Source organism: Limulus polyphemus, unplaced genomic scaffold, assembly GCF_000517525.1.
Source record: "Limulus polyphemus unplaced genomic scaffold, Limulus_polyphemus-2.1.2 Scaffold61, whole genome shotgun sequence".
Classification (NCBI taxonomy): Eukaryota; Metazoa; Arthropoda; class Merostomata; order Xiphosura; family Limulidae; genus Limulus; species Limulus polyphemus.
In genome coordinates, this window is record NW_013665671.1 from 363,472 (window position 1) to 381,418 (window position 17,947).

Below are 17,947 nucleotides of genomic sequence, written 5' to 3' on the forward strand. Positions count from 1 at the left end.
CCTTCCCTCTAGTCTTACAATGCTAAATAAGGGACGGCAAGCGCAGATAACCCTCGTGTAGCTTTGCGCGAAATTCAAAACAAACAAACTTATACACTCCACCATTTTAGGAAGCCTAGTCTTATTGTTTCGATTTGCCATTGCCTTGGGTTACTGATAATGTGTGGAATTCCCCGGAATCGGTATAACTCAGTCACAAGTGGTAAATTGAATGATAGTTGGGCTTCACATTTATTTTGTAATGTTTGTTTAAAACTTTAATCCATAGGAAGCAATGCTCAACTGCAAACACTTTATTTTAAAACATAGAGCACGGATGGTAGAGCTCTGTGTTGCGGAGCTGGCAAGCTGGGTTCGAATCTATGCGATACCACAAAAATATTTCCCGCGTTTTAATCTTGGATACTGCTGGTTGGCAGTAGTTCAAAATTAGGGGTGGCGACAGATAGCCATAAACACAAATTTTCAAACCCAGGAAAATGAAACCAAAACATATCATATAGGAAATTTCTCTGAATTAGTAAATATGGTGATCATTACATTAAACATCTTATAAATTCAACTGACTGTGAGCGTTTTCTCCTTCGTCCTTAGGGGTCTTAGTAGACTAATCTGTACAATCTACTATATATATATATATAAAGATCCAGGAATGTCAAACAAGTGCAGCTATAGCATGATAAAACCAGAAGATAAGAAATTCGTTGGAAATAAAAAATATAATTATGTGGTCAGTGTTTTGGCCAAATGACTTCACCGGACTCTAAGATCCGTCCCGATAAACGTCGTTTAGATAAAACGTTTATAACCCACCTGTTTACACTCCTAATTTTAAAGCAATTTTAAACATTATTTGTATTATATAGGACTCAGCTGGTTCTGCTAAAGCGTGGGTGTTTACCTGAAAAACAAAATCCACTGTGGTTCTACTTTAAGATTCTTAATTTGAAATCATCTTCTAGTCAGTTCCCTGAAGATTAAGAAACCTAGTAAGTGACGTATATTAGATCAACTACGCTAATCATGCACAAATAATGATAATAGATTCATAATTATTAGTAGTTTAAAATGAGAAAATATGTATTCCACGTAAAATATTTTCTCCAGTAAGACATTTTAGTCGAACATTCAAACTAATTTATCTCAGTTTTAAGATTTTTAAAAGTATGTTTGTACACTGCTGAATAAACTTTGCAAAGAGGGAGAAATCTATAGAGTACATGATTTCTGAAAGTAAGAACAGTAAACTTATTTTAAGTATGAATGTTTTCAAATCTGAGGTTGATGTATGAATTTCAATTACTAATAATCATATTTTATTATCGTTTCTATTTTGGTGAAATAAAATTTTAAATAATTGTAATATTATGAGAATAAAATTATTAACTGCCAGCTGTATGTATTTATGTTTATTATACTCCTGATTTTATCATAAGATGTTTGATTATTTATCGGCTTCTTGTCTGGAAAATATAAAGACTTATTACATCGTGTAATTATTATTATTTTGTTTATTTGTTATTAACCGCAAAGCTACACAATGGGCTATCTACTCTGTGTCCACCACGGAGATTCGAAACTCGGATTTTAAGATTATAAGCCCTCAAGCTTAACGTTAAAACACCAATAGATTTTATTTTGGAATTTGATATTTATGAAATAATGTTAGTAATCTTCAAGTTCCCGACTTATTAACATACCGTTCACTACTGATAATGTCCACATACTGAATAATCTTGTTTTTGCATGTCGCCAAATTTGGAATGTAGCCTTAGAGCCTTCAGAAGAGTGTCAATGGAGGGTTAACGTTTCGATATGGTCTCACATGACATCCCTAGAAATCCACTTTCTGTCTATCTGTGTCCAGCTTTCACGCTTATAGTTTTTGATAAATGTTAACAAAACTTAACATGTACGCTTAGGACCCACCGAAATCTTGAAGTGTGACACAGCAAGTTCGAACCTGATCCTTATGTCATCCCTACTGGTGGTCCCTATTTTTTCCCGGGCTATTCTATGGATATCTACCAAACTTAAGGTGCTCCAAAAAGTAGCATAGGGGGATGCCGTTCAGATCTGACTCCCCCAACCCGACGTTCGGTTTTAACCCCCTAAGTAACTCCCTGGAGTACCTATACATTCCACTTGCTATTTTTTGTGTTTATGGCAACACAGGGAGTAATATAGCGGTCTGGCGTTCATATCTGACATCCCATATCACTCCCAGTTGGCCTCTGATTGTTTGTGTGATTACTGTCCATGACTTCGGTTTTTGACTGATCGTAACAATACTTTACATGCGTCTTTAGCCTCCCCCCACAAAATATAACATACGAGAGGCAATGTTCGGACATAACCATCCTCTGTCTTCCTAGGGTCCCTACGTGTTCCACATGTTATTCTATTAGTCCATATCAAATTTCGAAGGCACCCTTAGACCACCCCGGGGAGAGAAATATGGGAGACAACGTTCGGATCTATGTCTTTCCCGCTTTTTGAAAGAGAACGTCAGCTAGTTTTATTATATTTTATTTTTATACTAGGGAACAATTTTCTGTATAAAGAGCTAAAGATATATAGAACATACGTTTATGGATTAAGATCTTTGCAAAAAGAGTATACAAAAGTGAACATTTCTGTAATTTTAATTAAAATTTTAGCTTAGAAAGTTTAACAGCACATTAGACGAGGTTGATCGCAATGCCATCAATGTTCAAATCTCAGGTAGGTGAATAAAAAAAAACACAGTGACCAACAGTATATTGTAGGGTAAGTTGTCGTCCTCTTCATAAACAAACACTCTTCAAAAACAATTGGAGTCTAATATTCAATCAACAACAATTTGTAAAGAAGAAGATACATTAAATCCCTTGGGCCTCGCATGGCCTGGCGGTTCGAACATGCTCGCCCTTTCATCCGTGGGGGCGTTATAATGTTACGGTCAATCCCACTATTCGTTGCTAAAAGATTAGTCCAAGAGTTGGCGGTGGGTAGTGTTGACTAGCTTCCTTCCCTGCTAAATTATGGTTGATAGCAGATGGTTCGTATTATGTACAACCACTATCCAAATAAGTCCGTCAATCTCTAATGTACTTAGGATAAGAGACGAAGTAGATGCTTTTATTTATTTATTTTGCTATCAAGACAATCAAATATTCTCGTGATTATGGAAATCTACACCTGCCACGTTCATCATAAAGATCTTGGATGTTACCTAATATAATGACTATTTGTATTTTCTTATAGTGTGTACATAATTTGTTTGGAGGGAGGACGATGCCCCAAACTTGTAAGGTTTAAATTTACAAAGCTCATAATATAGTTTTTATTCTTATTTTTCCCACAAGATCCCAATTAATAATAAAGTGACTCCCTCTAAGCTTAGATAAATGATGACTTCAGTTACTAAATTCAAAACTAAGTGACTTCATATTTGGTGTAGTCTTCTCTTCTAGTCAGTAGGTTCGAAAAAAAAAAGTACGACAAAACTTCCCTCACAGGACTACTGCATTACGATTGTCTCTCATTCTTGATTTTCCATTAGAATCATACAAGTGATAGTACTGTAAGTATTCAAATAACAATAGATTATATGAACGTTAAACTTTTAGGTACTAAATGACCTAGCAGATAATAGATTATTTCAAGATAGGATTTTAGGCCAGTTCATTTTATATGTCGCTTATAACATTTATTAAAGAATATCTATCGTACATTCGGAATGTTTTGAATGTAATATTGTTGTAGGCTACGTTTTATTCTTTTAATTTAAGCGTTTTACGTTGTTTGCTAGATGGATTTTGGGCATGAAGTAATGATGATTGTATCGCCCTAAACATTTCTGAGAGTCTAGAGTTGAATTCTCGAATTTTCGTAATATTTGTGGGAAGAAATATTGTGTAAAAATACCAGAATGAGTGAATTAGTTAACCAGTTAGTGAGTGAGCCAATCAGTCAGTAAGTTAGTTAAATAGTAATTTAGTGCAGTGTTGTAAATTTTAAATTTGTCTTTCAACAAAGTAAAGAGCTTGCAAATGAATGTATGTTTAGGTTTATGTGTTAGTTAAGCCGTAGTTTGTAGAACTTCTAAGTTACATTTGAAGAAATAAACTATTTCGTTATTGTCAAGTAGACTGAACTTTGCTTTATTTTTACTGAATAAAATGAACCCGTCAACGATAAAAATTGTTACAACACTGGTATCAGGGCTGGAATTATTTTAGTGAAAACAAAATAGAATTCAGACTAAACTTAAAGAGGACAATGTGTGCTCCATAGGAGATTGAACATTTGTTGGAGATAATGAAACAATGTAAAGAAGAACAAGAAAAAAAAAGAGACAGATATTCAAAATAAGATCAAGAAGAAAGACAGAAAATTAAACTAAAACAAAGAAGAAAATTAAAAAAATATCAAGAAGTAAGAAAGGAGAACATGACAGACCCCTATGTATAAACAGAGATGATGGGCCAATCAACATGTCCTATTGGGAGACCTGTTTATCTTAAATATTCTAACACGTATGACTTACCTTCCCCTTATCTCTTAATCTTGTTTTTCAAAAATGATCTCGTCCATTAACGGTTGGAACTAAAGACTACCTTAACGGACATTGTAGAATTTTGCCCTGATGATGGTAACACGTTTACCGAAACTAGTTGGCTGTAAGTTATATTAACTAATTTCCTTATTATTATGCCAAAAAACGTCGTTTTTTATAATTGTTACTGTGAAAATACCAGCACAATGTGCCTTAAAAAGAATTATAAAAATCTGTAACAAATAAAAATTATTTTCAAAGAATGTCAGAAAAAAGGGAATTTTTATAAGTGTGGAAAACATGAACTGGAAGCATCTGGATTGTTAAGAATCACAAAATGATAATAAATCAAGGCATTTATATCTAAGAAAGAGTCTTAGAGACCAATCAGATGAAAGAGCTAACCAGGCATAGGAAAATAAGAATTAGTTGGATTTAAGAGGTCAAAAACCTGTGAATACTCCATCTGCTCTAATTGTGCATATTGGAATAGACGTCAAGTGGAAACATGGATGAGAGGTTAGACTTGCTTCAAACAGTTTCAAAGTCTATTACAAGGAATTCCTGTGAACTACCTGGCCGTTACAACACTAGAGGAGAAATTTCAATCACAATAAGAAGGACAATTGTTATAACACGAAGAAGTGAAATACTCATACTAGGACTTATTAGAATAAGTTCAGATTTACTGTAAGGGAAATAATAGAACAAAACATTCCAGCTTATCCTGAGGGATTATTTATTGTAAGAATTCTCGTGGGTAAGAAGAATAGGGATGTTATATTAAGTCCATAAACACAAAAATCATGACATCTGAGTCAGTTCTAGACAGAACTTTGCAACATGTGAAGCTGTACAGGTAGTACTTCCTTCGAGACAAATCTTTGCATGATATACCACCTCACTTACAGGAGCTATACAACCAATGCTGTGTAGGTTCTATATCTGATAAATGCCATAGATTATATGAGTTTCTCATAGAATACCAAGATACATTCTCCAATAGACTTTATGAGTTAGGCTGGATAAATAAAATATCTTTTAAAACCGATATTGGAGATGTAGTATGAATTAGAAACAAATACTAGATCTTGGGCATTGCCTATTGTACTTGTTAAGAAGAAGGATAGATCTGGACTATCGTAATAAGAAGTCACAAAGAATACTGCCTATCCACTACCGAGGATTGACTCTAAATTACATGCTTTATAGAGATCAAAGTGGTTTTCAATGTTGGATCTGAAGCAAGTATATAAATAAGAGCCTTTAGTATGAGAAGACTAGACTTATAGTAGGGAACTATATATTATATGTATAGTGCTTTGAGTTTATTTTTATTTACAATGGTGAACTTACATTTATAAAGAATTTGACAAATATGTGACATTAATGTTTCTTCTTTTGAGTTATTAAGCATACATGCTATTTAGTATAATTGAAATAAGCATGCAGCCAATCTATTATTAAATTCACCACTTGTCACTTAGTTGTACCATTTTGGGGTAATTTCACTTCTCATCAGTAACCATGAACAAGGGCAAGTAAAAAAAAAAACAATATTAGGCTTCTTGTATGACTTATGAAACCTAGAATTTTTCCGAGTGTTTAGATTTAACGTGACATCTTGAATGATCATGAGATTTGTCAAAACATATTGTATAAAACTCCAGAGTGAATGAGTTATAGTTATAGTTATAATTGAGTCCTGAAAGTTGAAATTGTGTCTCAACAAAGTAGTTTGCAAGTAAGTCACTATTTAGTTTTATTTGTAAGTTAATTCATTGCTTGTATAACTTGTACAAAACAGTCAATGAGATATAACACCTTTGTTGCTATTAATTGGACTGGATTTGCATTATTTATGCTATGTTAAAATAAAACCGAGTTAATCTTCGAACAATGTTACAAGTCCACTTCATAACAGATGATTTGGTCAAGATACCAGTTATGAAGAGATATAGCATGAAATAACAAGACTGGGCACAAAGTGAAATATGAAATGAACAATCTATATGTAACAAATACAGATTGTAATTGGTTTTATAGAACAATAGCCTGTCACTTTTACTAGATTTTTTATTTCAAACTATAAATCCAATGTTCCTTAGTTCGCAAGAGCCCCCCCCCCCCAGTGGCACAGCGGTATGTCTGCGGGCTTAAAATTCTAAAAACCTGGTTTCCATACTTCTGGTGGGCAGAGCACCAATAGTCCATTGTGTAGTTTTCCGTAACTTGAAAACAAACAAGTTCGCAAGAAATGCCACACTTACACAGTCATCTACATGACTGTTCATTACAATTCTAATGCAGGTGAAACCATAACTTCTAGATGCCATTTGAATGATGTTGAATGACACATCTTGTGACGTCCTCACACAACATATATAATTGTAGAAATAACAGGGAAGAACATATATTATATACCATCTGCTAGATAACAATACAAACAGTCAGATTAATGGCTCGACTATGTGCAACATGAAATGTGCTCCGAGAAGACATTCTTAAACTTTGGGATGTAATGGCCCCACCAGAAGTGACTCAATACCCAATGCAGTGAAGTCCCCTACATCAGCGCATCAGCGTGCAAAGCAATGGTAATCTGGAGTTGGTCTCAAACACCGGATCTTCAGTGAAAGGTAAGGCCCAGGAATATTGATGTTCATCATTAAAACTTTGTCCTTCTATGGCAATTCAAAAATGAAGGCTTCAACACACAATATGGTAAAAACACCACTGGTTAGTTGAAGACGAGATACTCACATTGGCTAAGAACTCAATCTTACAGAGTAGGAGTGCAGATTGAAAAGGCAGTGTTGGGTGAATTTTAATTTATCAATAGGTTAAAAAAGGGTCATAATTGCTCAGTTAAATCCCTTATCCCCCTCCCCAATAACTACCATTAAAGGCAAGATAAGCAATGAATTACCTTGGCCAAGCAATATTTCTACCACCTTTGAAATACTTAATTCATAGGCTTCATTGGGTGCCCACTTGACAAACATCTTTATATTCATACTGCTCTCTGTTGCCATTCACATGACAATGACCAACATGCTTACCCTTCTACTACCATTTGATTGCTATGTAAAAAGTACCTGATTCCAGTAAGAAGAGAATGTGGTTGAGACTATAAAACTGGACCCTACACATTTGAGCTTACCTGAGTTACACGTCATTAACCACTACTTTTGATAACTAAGAATACATTAATGTTTTCATTGCCTTTCCTTTGGAACCTCCTTCTAGTTATAAGTTTAATACTAGCATTGTTGTGATTTACAAAGTTTCACTACGTGTGTTTTGTTGTATTTTCATGTATTTTATATTGCACCTTGTACTGAAAAAATGTTAAGAAAATGTTTAAAACTGTGCTCGACTAAATATTTCAATCTGTTCGTTGAAGATATTTTACCACAATCAAATAAAATTCTGGGTACACCAAGTTTACATTTGTTATTGTATTTCAATTGATGTTTATAATTTTATACAGTACTCGTAATTTCACCTATATCAAACATTTCGATTCAACCTAATCGAAATATTTTGCACCGCTCTTAACAACAACAAAAAACAAACAAATGTTCCTGCCTATTACTCTTATTCTTCAAGGAAAATTCACTACCTGCACAATATTTCAGTGTCAAAACTGAAGCATGATCTCACCAATATTAATGAAAATTACAGACACACTTTATTTTCAAATGATATCTTACAGATCATTAGTCACAGTTAACTTTATATTACAAGATCTTAACATCAAATTAGAATCCTTCATATCTATTTATGTGTGGCTTAATAATTGTGTTTATTACGTAACATGTATTTACAAATATTAGGAAAAAATCATTGATAAATAAAAAAGCTTTTTAAAAAGATTTTTTTATCGAAAATTTAGTGTTTGAATAGAAACTCAGCTTTCCTCATTATAACTTTCCTTTAGTTAAGTTTAGAATACGACTTTTATGACTATTTTACAATAAAGAAACATTTTACGATTGGAAAATTCTGGTTCTATTTATTTTGCCAGTGAAGAAGCCAGTAATGTAGGGATAGAGCGATTATACCAGGTAGCTCTTCATATCTAGCTTCCGATTACCCGTAGAGAAGAAAATCCAGACAACTTTTGTATTACTTTAATACTGGCGTCCGTGCCATCCCTACATAAAGAGTGCTAGCTGGCCAGGTGGTTAGTGCATTCGACTAGGAATCTAAGAGTCACACCAAACATGCTTGCCCTTTCAACCGTGGAGGCGTTATAACGTGACGGTCAATCCCACTAATCGTTGGTAAAAGAGTAGTCCAAGAGTTGGCGATGGGTGGTTATGACTAGCTGCCTTCCCTGCTAAATTATGGACGGCTAGCTCGTGTGGCTTTGCGCGAAATTAAAAAACAAACAAAGTCTCCGATATATGCACCTATATTGCTGTACACACATATGTTCATCATAAGTTGTCACATACAGACTATCTCCAACTTCTACTCAAATTACTCATCTCGGGTTACTTTTTAAAAACTAATACTCAGAAATTGTGGCCGAGTGATGCCCTGCGTCCTACAAGCCATCAAATTGGGCGTTTTTTTTTAGATATTGCAAATAAATAAATAATCACCAACAGATTGCAGTACAGTTAGTTGGTTGAAAAATTTATAACTGAATAAACATTGTAGCCTTTACTTTCCAAGATATTGAGCGATATTTAGCAATGAGGCATTGATCAAATGTTTTGTGGCAATCACTCAATCTATGTAGTGAGTTGCAGTAGAATTTCTATGGAGCAGACCACACAAAACTTATTAGATATATGACAAGAACAGCTCATATTGTTAAATGAAAGTACTATGGTAAGTTACAGTTGGATTCAACCGTTAATCGTAACCAGGGATTCTGACAAATAAACTGAAAGGACTTTGCAGTCTTTGCTTTCCAAGAACTCAGGATAAGTTCTGAGGCAAATTATGCAAACTCGAGATTTAACACGTAAGTTGGCTTGATTTTAAGTTGTGTCATTATGAAAGATTGCACCGATAGTGTGGCTGGTCTATACCAGTCATCCTGATGCGCTGTAAGAGAGTTATACTTTAGAACAGTAGGAAAAAATTAACAATGACTGTATAAATCGAGTTAAATGTATAGTATTTTACTAGATTTTTGTGCTTATCAGATGTAGCAAGTTTTCCTAACTTACAGATGACAGTACTGCTGGGAAAACATGGCAATTTGGACCGATTGCTAAGTTATGATGAAAAAACAATTTTCTTAGCATACTTCATTGGATTGTGTATATATGGTTGTATTTTGCAACTAACTATACGAAATGGATGGTATTTATAACAGAATAGTTCAGTTATACTTATTTTATACCCATGAATACTTTACCTTATGCGACATCGCTCAAGTTAGATTAATTCTAACTCTTTAAGGTGATTCTTCGTAGCTTTTACGTGTGAAAAACACGACTAATGGCAATCTCGATTGCCACAGAAACCAGTTCAGCTGCTGAATGGTAATATAATGTATTGCAAGGATTCGTGTGTGTGACAGCTCATGTGTGTTTTCCATTAGTTATTTTACCCAACTTGTGTTTTTTTAATTAGAGTACACAGAGAGCTTCTGGGTGGCTCGAAGGCTGAGCTCCTCTGAAGTTGAAGAAGTGGTCATTGAAAATAGAACTCCTTACTTGACTGGAGTATCCACAGGCATAGCTTCCCCGTTGACATATGCGGGGTGCTCTCCCTCGTCTGATGTAGTTACCGGCAATGCATTCTTATCCAACGGCTCAGTGAAAGTCAATCCAGTTACCAAGGTTCAGCAGCAGTATCAACTACCTCACTGAAAAGAAAGTCCTGGACATCCTGAAAGTACTCGGGAGTTTGAAAGATGATGAAGGGTACATGATACAGTTCAACAAGGGTTTTTTTCTTCTAGGTTTATAGCACAAAATGCAATAAACTACTGGTAGACAAGCAAAGAGACTTACCAGGTTAAAACTTGACCTTAAATACTGAAAGTCTAACTGGTCAAGTATTCTATTAAGTTCCTAGTTTAAGGGGGGTCATAACGGGCAGTTAAATCCATGAGCTACGATTCAACGTCTTGTTCATATTACAGTTCTACTGGCTTTGCATGCACTCAGGCCATATATTACTCATACAATAGTATGGTCTGAATATGTATCCCTAGCAATAGAGAACTTCCTGATCCCCAGGCAATGTTGCTGGTCTTGCTGGACAACTGGTAAACACAACTTAGTTTTCAACATTGCCTCATTCTTCTTACTATATGGCTGTCACATAGACAGCACTAAATTCCAATAGAACGGAATGGGTTCAAGACTACAACAAATTCCTATGCTTATGAAGTAATGCAGGTTAGGCGACAAAGTTTTCCACGCAGGTGTTACTTTCTGCCTCCTCTTAGTATATTTACAGCCATTATTTTCATGCTTTAATACTACATATTTAGAAAACTGTGTACTTATTCAAAATATTTCAATCTGCACGAATGAAAATATTCCATCACAACAATATAAAATACTAAGTATATTAAGCTTATATTCATCATGAGAACTAAGAATTTCATTTACTACCGGTATTTTCAGCCACACGTGAATATTTTACTTTGGTCCAATCAAAATATCTTTTACTACCGGTAATTTCAGCCACTCGTGAATATTTTACTTTGGTCCAATCAAAATATCTTTTGAACAACATATTACGAAAACTACCGTGAAAAACTGTGTTATAAAAACTCCAAGCAAAACTGTGTTCTCTCTCAGATGTAGTACGAGTCTTTTGGTTACGTTGATCTCTTCTAGAAAAAAATACTACTTGAAGAATATCTAAGCATCAAAATTGAAACATTCTCTTTATAGTATTATAGGATATAACAGTTGTAGTATATTTTCAAATAATATATTTTATTTCAGTTAACCTCATATTCATCAATTTTCAATATTGAGGTCAAATCTTTTGTCTCCCTGCCCTTGTTGGTTATTGCTGTTTTCTTTGTGTAATTGATTCAGTAATGTTATATAACACTTATGCATTACTTTATGTAATGTTCACATACATGAACATGTTTTTATTTATATATATATATGTTGTCAAATACTCTAACAGCTTATAACAGCTCCTGAATGAATTGAATTACTTTAATAACCTTTTTGGGTTACCTTCCGAAACTACATCTCAGTGACGATGGTTTTGCCATCTAGGGGCCATCAAACTCAACTCGGTTTTTATTTCAGGTGTAGAGAAATAAATAATCACTAGCAAAATTCAGACGGACAAAGACTTTTTAATTAAAGTCTAATCAGTCAGAATTAGCATTCGAGCGGTTACTACTTATTTCATATACTCAGAGTAAACACAACTCCCTCTCTGCTCAAAGAATCAGTACGCTTCTCAGATGTATAGGTGAGAATCTATCAAGTACAGAGCAACATGCTTACAATTTTGCAAGATCGTGATAGCTATTCTCTCGAATCTTTGGACGAAATTTCGTATCAAAAGGTTCACTCAGTGGCTCACAAAGCAAGGGTTGCAATGCACTGTCTATCACTGATTTCCAATCATATGACCATGCTAGCTTATGAAGTAAATCAAGTGACAATCATAAAATTTAATGTTTATCTTATATCACAGCCACCACCCAATCCCCACAACGATACATACATTCTTTTACTGTCTTGTCTTAACACTGCTTTCGTCTTCGAATAGTTGTCGAGAAAAATCCTGTACGTCGACTATTGTAGACCTCAACCATTCCATTGTATTCCTGTGAACATTCCATAATGTCTTTTCGTGGGGGAAGACCATACCTCACGACCATGCCTTGGGTTAGATTCAACAAGCGTCTTCAGAGCATCAATATCAACATTCCAGAATGTCTTTTCGTGGGGGAAGACCATACCTCACGACCATGCCTTGGGTTAGATTCAACAAGCGTCTTCAGAGCATCAATATCAACATTCCAGAATGTCTTTTCGTGGGGGAAGACCATACCTCACGACCATGCCTTGGGTTAGATTCAACAAGCGTCTTCAGAGCATCAATATCAATTCCAACATGTCGGCCCCTACCATTACAGTTTTTAAGTCTAAAGTCACCTGAACGAAATTTCCTGAACCATCGTTGACACTTGCGAACGTTCAAAGCATTTCCATAAACTTATTTGATATTCTTTGTGGCTACAGAGGTGTTGTTTCTCTTCTTGTATTCAAACAGCATTACATGCCGAATGTGTGTCTCGTAATGTGTCATCAATATAAGGGATTAGAGTATACTAAACTTTACACGTTATATAGGCTACACTAATGTGACGTTTAGGCGGTTCGTTTAACTATTATAGGTTATGTACGTTTTTAGGGTGGTGGTTAATGAAAGTGTTCCAAAATGCGACATTAATTTCTTGACGACCATTTCTTCCACCACATTACACATTGCAAGAATAACTCACTCCCCGTACCTTTAAATTTATATACCTCCTCCATGTGCATTAAAAGCCGTGTGTTCTTTGTCAGGGCAGATTATAAACTGGATGACTATGAAACTGAATGGAATAGGTTTTATTTCATTGGATGTGCCTATATTTACTTTTATGTATGCCAGCTGAAGCGACTGGACAAACTCGTGTACGGAAATGCCATGTCTTGATGCTCTGCTGATAGTCTAGAATAGTAAAATTACATCTATTGTGGACTATTGCAGTGATTCACAACTAGTTCTAATCACAAAATTTCACGGACCACTTCATACAATGCTGATAGGAAGTGGTTTCATTAATTTCCAAACTATCGAGCTCAGTTTCACCTCGAGAGATATCCGATGGATATCAAATGATAACTACTTGATTATCACATAGTTTAGGATGGCTGGTGCTGGTAGATCTAATACCTAGAGTATCGACGTTTTGAACTAAGAGTTCAAAAACGTGTCTGAAAAGGCACTACAGACTTTGGTTTCTGAAATATCAAGTGGTTTTTGATGGCAAAACAACTTTCCGATGTTTTGGCGAGAATCACTCATCCTACTCGAGTGTGCGGTATTCCACAAACTCTCCCAATAGACTTATATGTATAACTCCTCCACATGCAGTGAGAGAGTTTGTTCTTTGTGGCCATAGAATATATAGCAGGTGATTGTGAATCTGAATGGAATATATTTTATTTCATTGGATTTGCCTCTATTTACATTTCTTTGAGGTTAGCTGATATACAATGTAGCAACAACACGATTATTCACGCTGAGAAACGAGAATTTTAGCTGAAAAGTCTTATTTCCAGTATATTCTTCCACTGATTACTTAAATGGTGATGCCTATAAAACCATTTGTAGTTTCACTGCTCACAGATGGTAGCATGTTACAACCCCTTAATTATTATATGGCTTAGAGGAAAAGCCAAATTGGCTATCATAGTAATAGTGCACAAGGCAAACATATATACATATATATGTAGCAGGTATGTATATATATATATATATATATATATACACACACACGTGTTTATGGTGTTGCACTTGCATACATGTGTGAGGTATTATGAAGAGTTATTCATGAGTGCTATATACCTAATATGAAACACAAGTTATAGACAACATTTGAATGAGAATAAAAGATATGGATGTCAAGACCTCGGGTTATGAAGTTAACTGTGGTTACTGGCCTCTGAATAATAATTATTTTGTTATTTGAAGTTGAGTACGAAGCTACACAATGGGCTATCTGTCCACTGTCCACCATGGGTATCGAAACCCAGTTTCTAGCGTTGTGAGTTTGCAGACATACCGCTGTGCCACTGGGGGCAGCCTTATTTTAAGACTCAGCTTTCATTGATGCTAGTGTGACAATGTTTCAGTTTTTGCGTGGAACATTGTGCAGGCAGTGAATTTTAAAAGATAAGATTAATGGCTAGACTCACACTAAAATTACAGGAAGAACGTGGTTTGATCTGTTGTTTTGTAAGTATTGACCATGAACATTTTAACTGGATTGAATTGAAATGCTAGTGAATAGGTGAAATTATCTGTAACAAGTAATATTCACACACAGTAACATGTGACACAGCAAATACAAAGGTGGAGCACCAATTATATTATATTTTGTTATGATTGGATATTTTCAATCAGACAGATTGAAATATTTCGAAAAGCACATGGTTTTATCAATATGCACTACAAATTTTGAAAGACAATATTTTTTAGCATTATTTCAGGACAAGGAAAAGTTATATTGCATAAAAATGCCGACTATGTATGCATGGCCAAAGGTAAGAAGTAACACAATAGTGTTTTGTCACTGTAGTTTTTCTGTGCTAAATTTGTATCTTAAAGAGTCAAAAAGAAAATGAAATGTTGATGTTAATGCATTTTCACTTTCAGATAAATTTAAGTTAATACCCATGTGGTAGCTAACCTATTTTGGTTACTAGTGTGAGTATCCAACTCTCTAGTTTCACCTCCCATTTTTTTTCTACTTGATAGCCAATAATTACAAAATGACACTAGTATTTGATCTTTCAATGGACAGATTAACGTCCATGTTAATGCTACCTGCTTTTTCACACAAAACAAACAGCATATTTTGGGCATTGGCTTGATAGCCACACTACATAGCAACACACTAGAATTAGTCCATAGAAAATCACGCAACACTACTTTATACACAGAAGTATTGGGACTTTAGTGACATATACTCAATCAGTCTACTGTTCCAGAGTTCATTCTGGCCAACACCACGTGGTTTTCCCATGGGAACAAAGCTCACCTGTTGAACAGGTAAAACTTATTGATAGTTTCTGCAGTATATCCATCCTGAGAATGCCATTGCTAGAACTAAGATTTGTAATAACTACCTTTATCCTGTGGTTCGTTCATACTACATGTAGTAACGCTCTTTATTTTCTATTCACATCAAGCTTACTGTTATTTGCCAGAGTGAAGTTAATATTAACTGGTAGGAGTGATGGTTTCAATTGCTTTGCCTGATATATTTATATATTGCAGGATCCACTAAGACTCTAGCTGTTCCTGTATCAGCCAGGATCTCCATCTCTTGATTGTGAAACCTTGCAGCCACATACCAAGCTCAACCCTTTAGTGAATAATTTAAGCATTTAATGATGAAAAAATATCACGGCTTAAATTAAGACAAACAAAGCATGTCTTTTGGGTTTTGTACGTGTATTTACGGCTTATTTTGATTTATCACTCAAAACATATGCATTCACTTTTAGTATTTATTCAGGTTTTATTTACAGTTTAGTCCTAGGTGGATTGTAGGTCTAATAAATGAATAGTGTACATACAACTAGTTAACTGCATGAATTCACAAAACCAAAATATACCTACATAAGTTACTAACTCAACCAAACCTGTTATGCCCTCATAGCAAGCATAGCCAAGCTACTCTCAGTTTGATATCAGGAATCAACATCTGCCCGATGTGAGGTTTGTTACTGTAACATGTAGAATACTCAATACTTTTTACATTACAGAATCGGTGTTTTTAGGGAGCCAACTCCAATAATATATATGAAGTGAAGGAGGAAAAAATCAGTACACATACAGGTCATCAGAAGCTAGATATGAAGAGCTACCTGGCATAGTCGCTCTATCTCCGGTGTATATGACGCTTTTCAGCCATCTAGAGCATCCCAAAGTCGAAAACTGGCAAATAGCCAAAACCGAGATTTATTATTTTCTTTCGTTATCTTTTTTCAATAAGCCTAGCACTTACTCAGTTTCAACGATAACTATAATTTTATCATCATTTGATAGAGCAAAACAATCTTCACGATCTTTGACTACTTATCTTATTATTATTCTGTGCAAAATGTATAAAGCTATAGAATACACTCTATAACCAAATAACCCACGTACGCCATCTTATAAAAAAAGTAAGTAAGCAAGTATTAGGAAAAGAATTATTGCTAAATAAAAGAACTATGTAGGACTAGCTACTGAACATGAAAAACAGGAACTACACAAGGTATGGATGGAAGTGGACGTATCACTTGATCCAGTTAATGATCACATAGAAGATTAAGCCATTTCGACTTTACATGGAGAATAAAATCCCTACATTACTGGCTTCCCCATCTTATTTCTCGAAAACTTGATGTTTGAATAGAATCTCAGCTTTCATCATCATACCTTTCCTTAAGTTTTATAAATGTATCCAGTCCTACATTACTTTTTGATTTAGCGATAGATTTTTCATAATACTTGTTATATTTGTTATTAAAACGAATACCGCAAATATGAATTATTAAGGAAGCATATTTTTAGAAAGGTTTTATGATAATTGTTTTAAATTATTGTTAAGATATAACATATATATATATAATTGATATTTTATTCATCCCAAATACTTTGCTTTATGGCCAGTGAATTAACTACTAAATTTAGTATAACTAAATTTACACAAACATATCACTTAAAAATGAAAAACAAATATCATATTCATTTTATAGCTAGTATAGTTCATTAGAAGTTGTTGGCCTGATGGCTAGGGCGTTCTACTCATAATCTGGGCTCTCGGGTTCAAATCCTGTTGAACGCTCTTTCAGCCGTAGGAGCGTTGTAACGTGCTTCTTAATCTTAATATTCGTTGGTAACATAGTAACTCAAGAGTTGGCAGTGGGTAGGTGTTGAATTGTATGTTACTGCTAAATTAAGAACGGCTAGTGCAGATAGCCTTCGTGTAGCTTTGCGCGAAATTCAACACAAACTAATTAGAAGTAGCGTATTTAAGAAACATGTTTTAAAGCCAAATATTTTTTGTTTTGTTAAATAGAAGATATATTTGTTTTCTATTATAATGAAATTTGTTAAAGTGACAGTAATAAAAAATAAGCAAAATACACTATACCGAGTACTCCATAAAAAGGGCAAATAAAGTAACTGAGGAATAAAAGAATATATATTTTTCTATTAAATTAATTAATTCTAATTAATGTTATTTTAACTGATAATTGGAACTGCTAACTCAGTTTTATGAATTTATATCAGTTAGAAGTATTAGTTTATTTAGGAAAAATATTTTTTTAATTCAAATATGTATTATTGTGTAGTTCTTTGTTAATAACAATTATGTACTACCTAATGATGCTTCTAAATCTGAAGCCCCCAGCGGCATAGCGATATGTCTGCGGACTTAAATGCTAGTATCCAGATTTCGATACCCGTGATGGGCAGAGCACAGTTAGCCCATTGTGTAGCTTCGTGCCTAATTACATACAAATCTGAAACAATTTTGATAAGCTTCAATAGCTTGTTTGTTTTTTGTTAAAATTTGTATATATCTGTTTGATGATTTCAATGCCATTCATTCTATTTGAATTACACAAGTCCCAGCAGTAAGTTACAGACTTACAATGATAACAGGCGAGGTTCAAGTCCCTG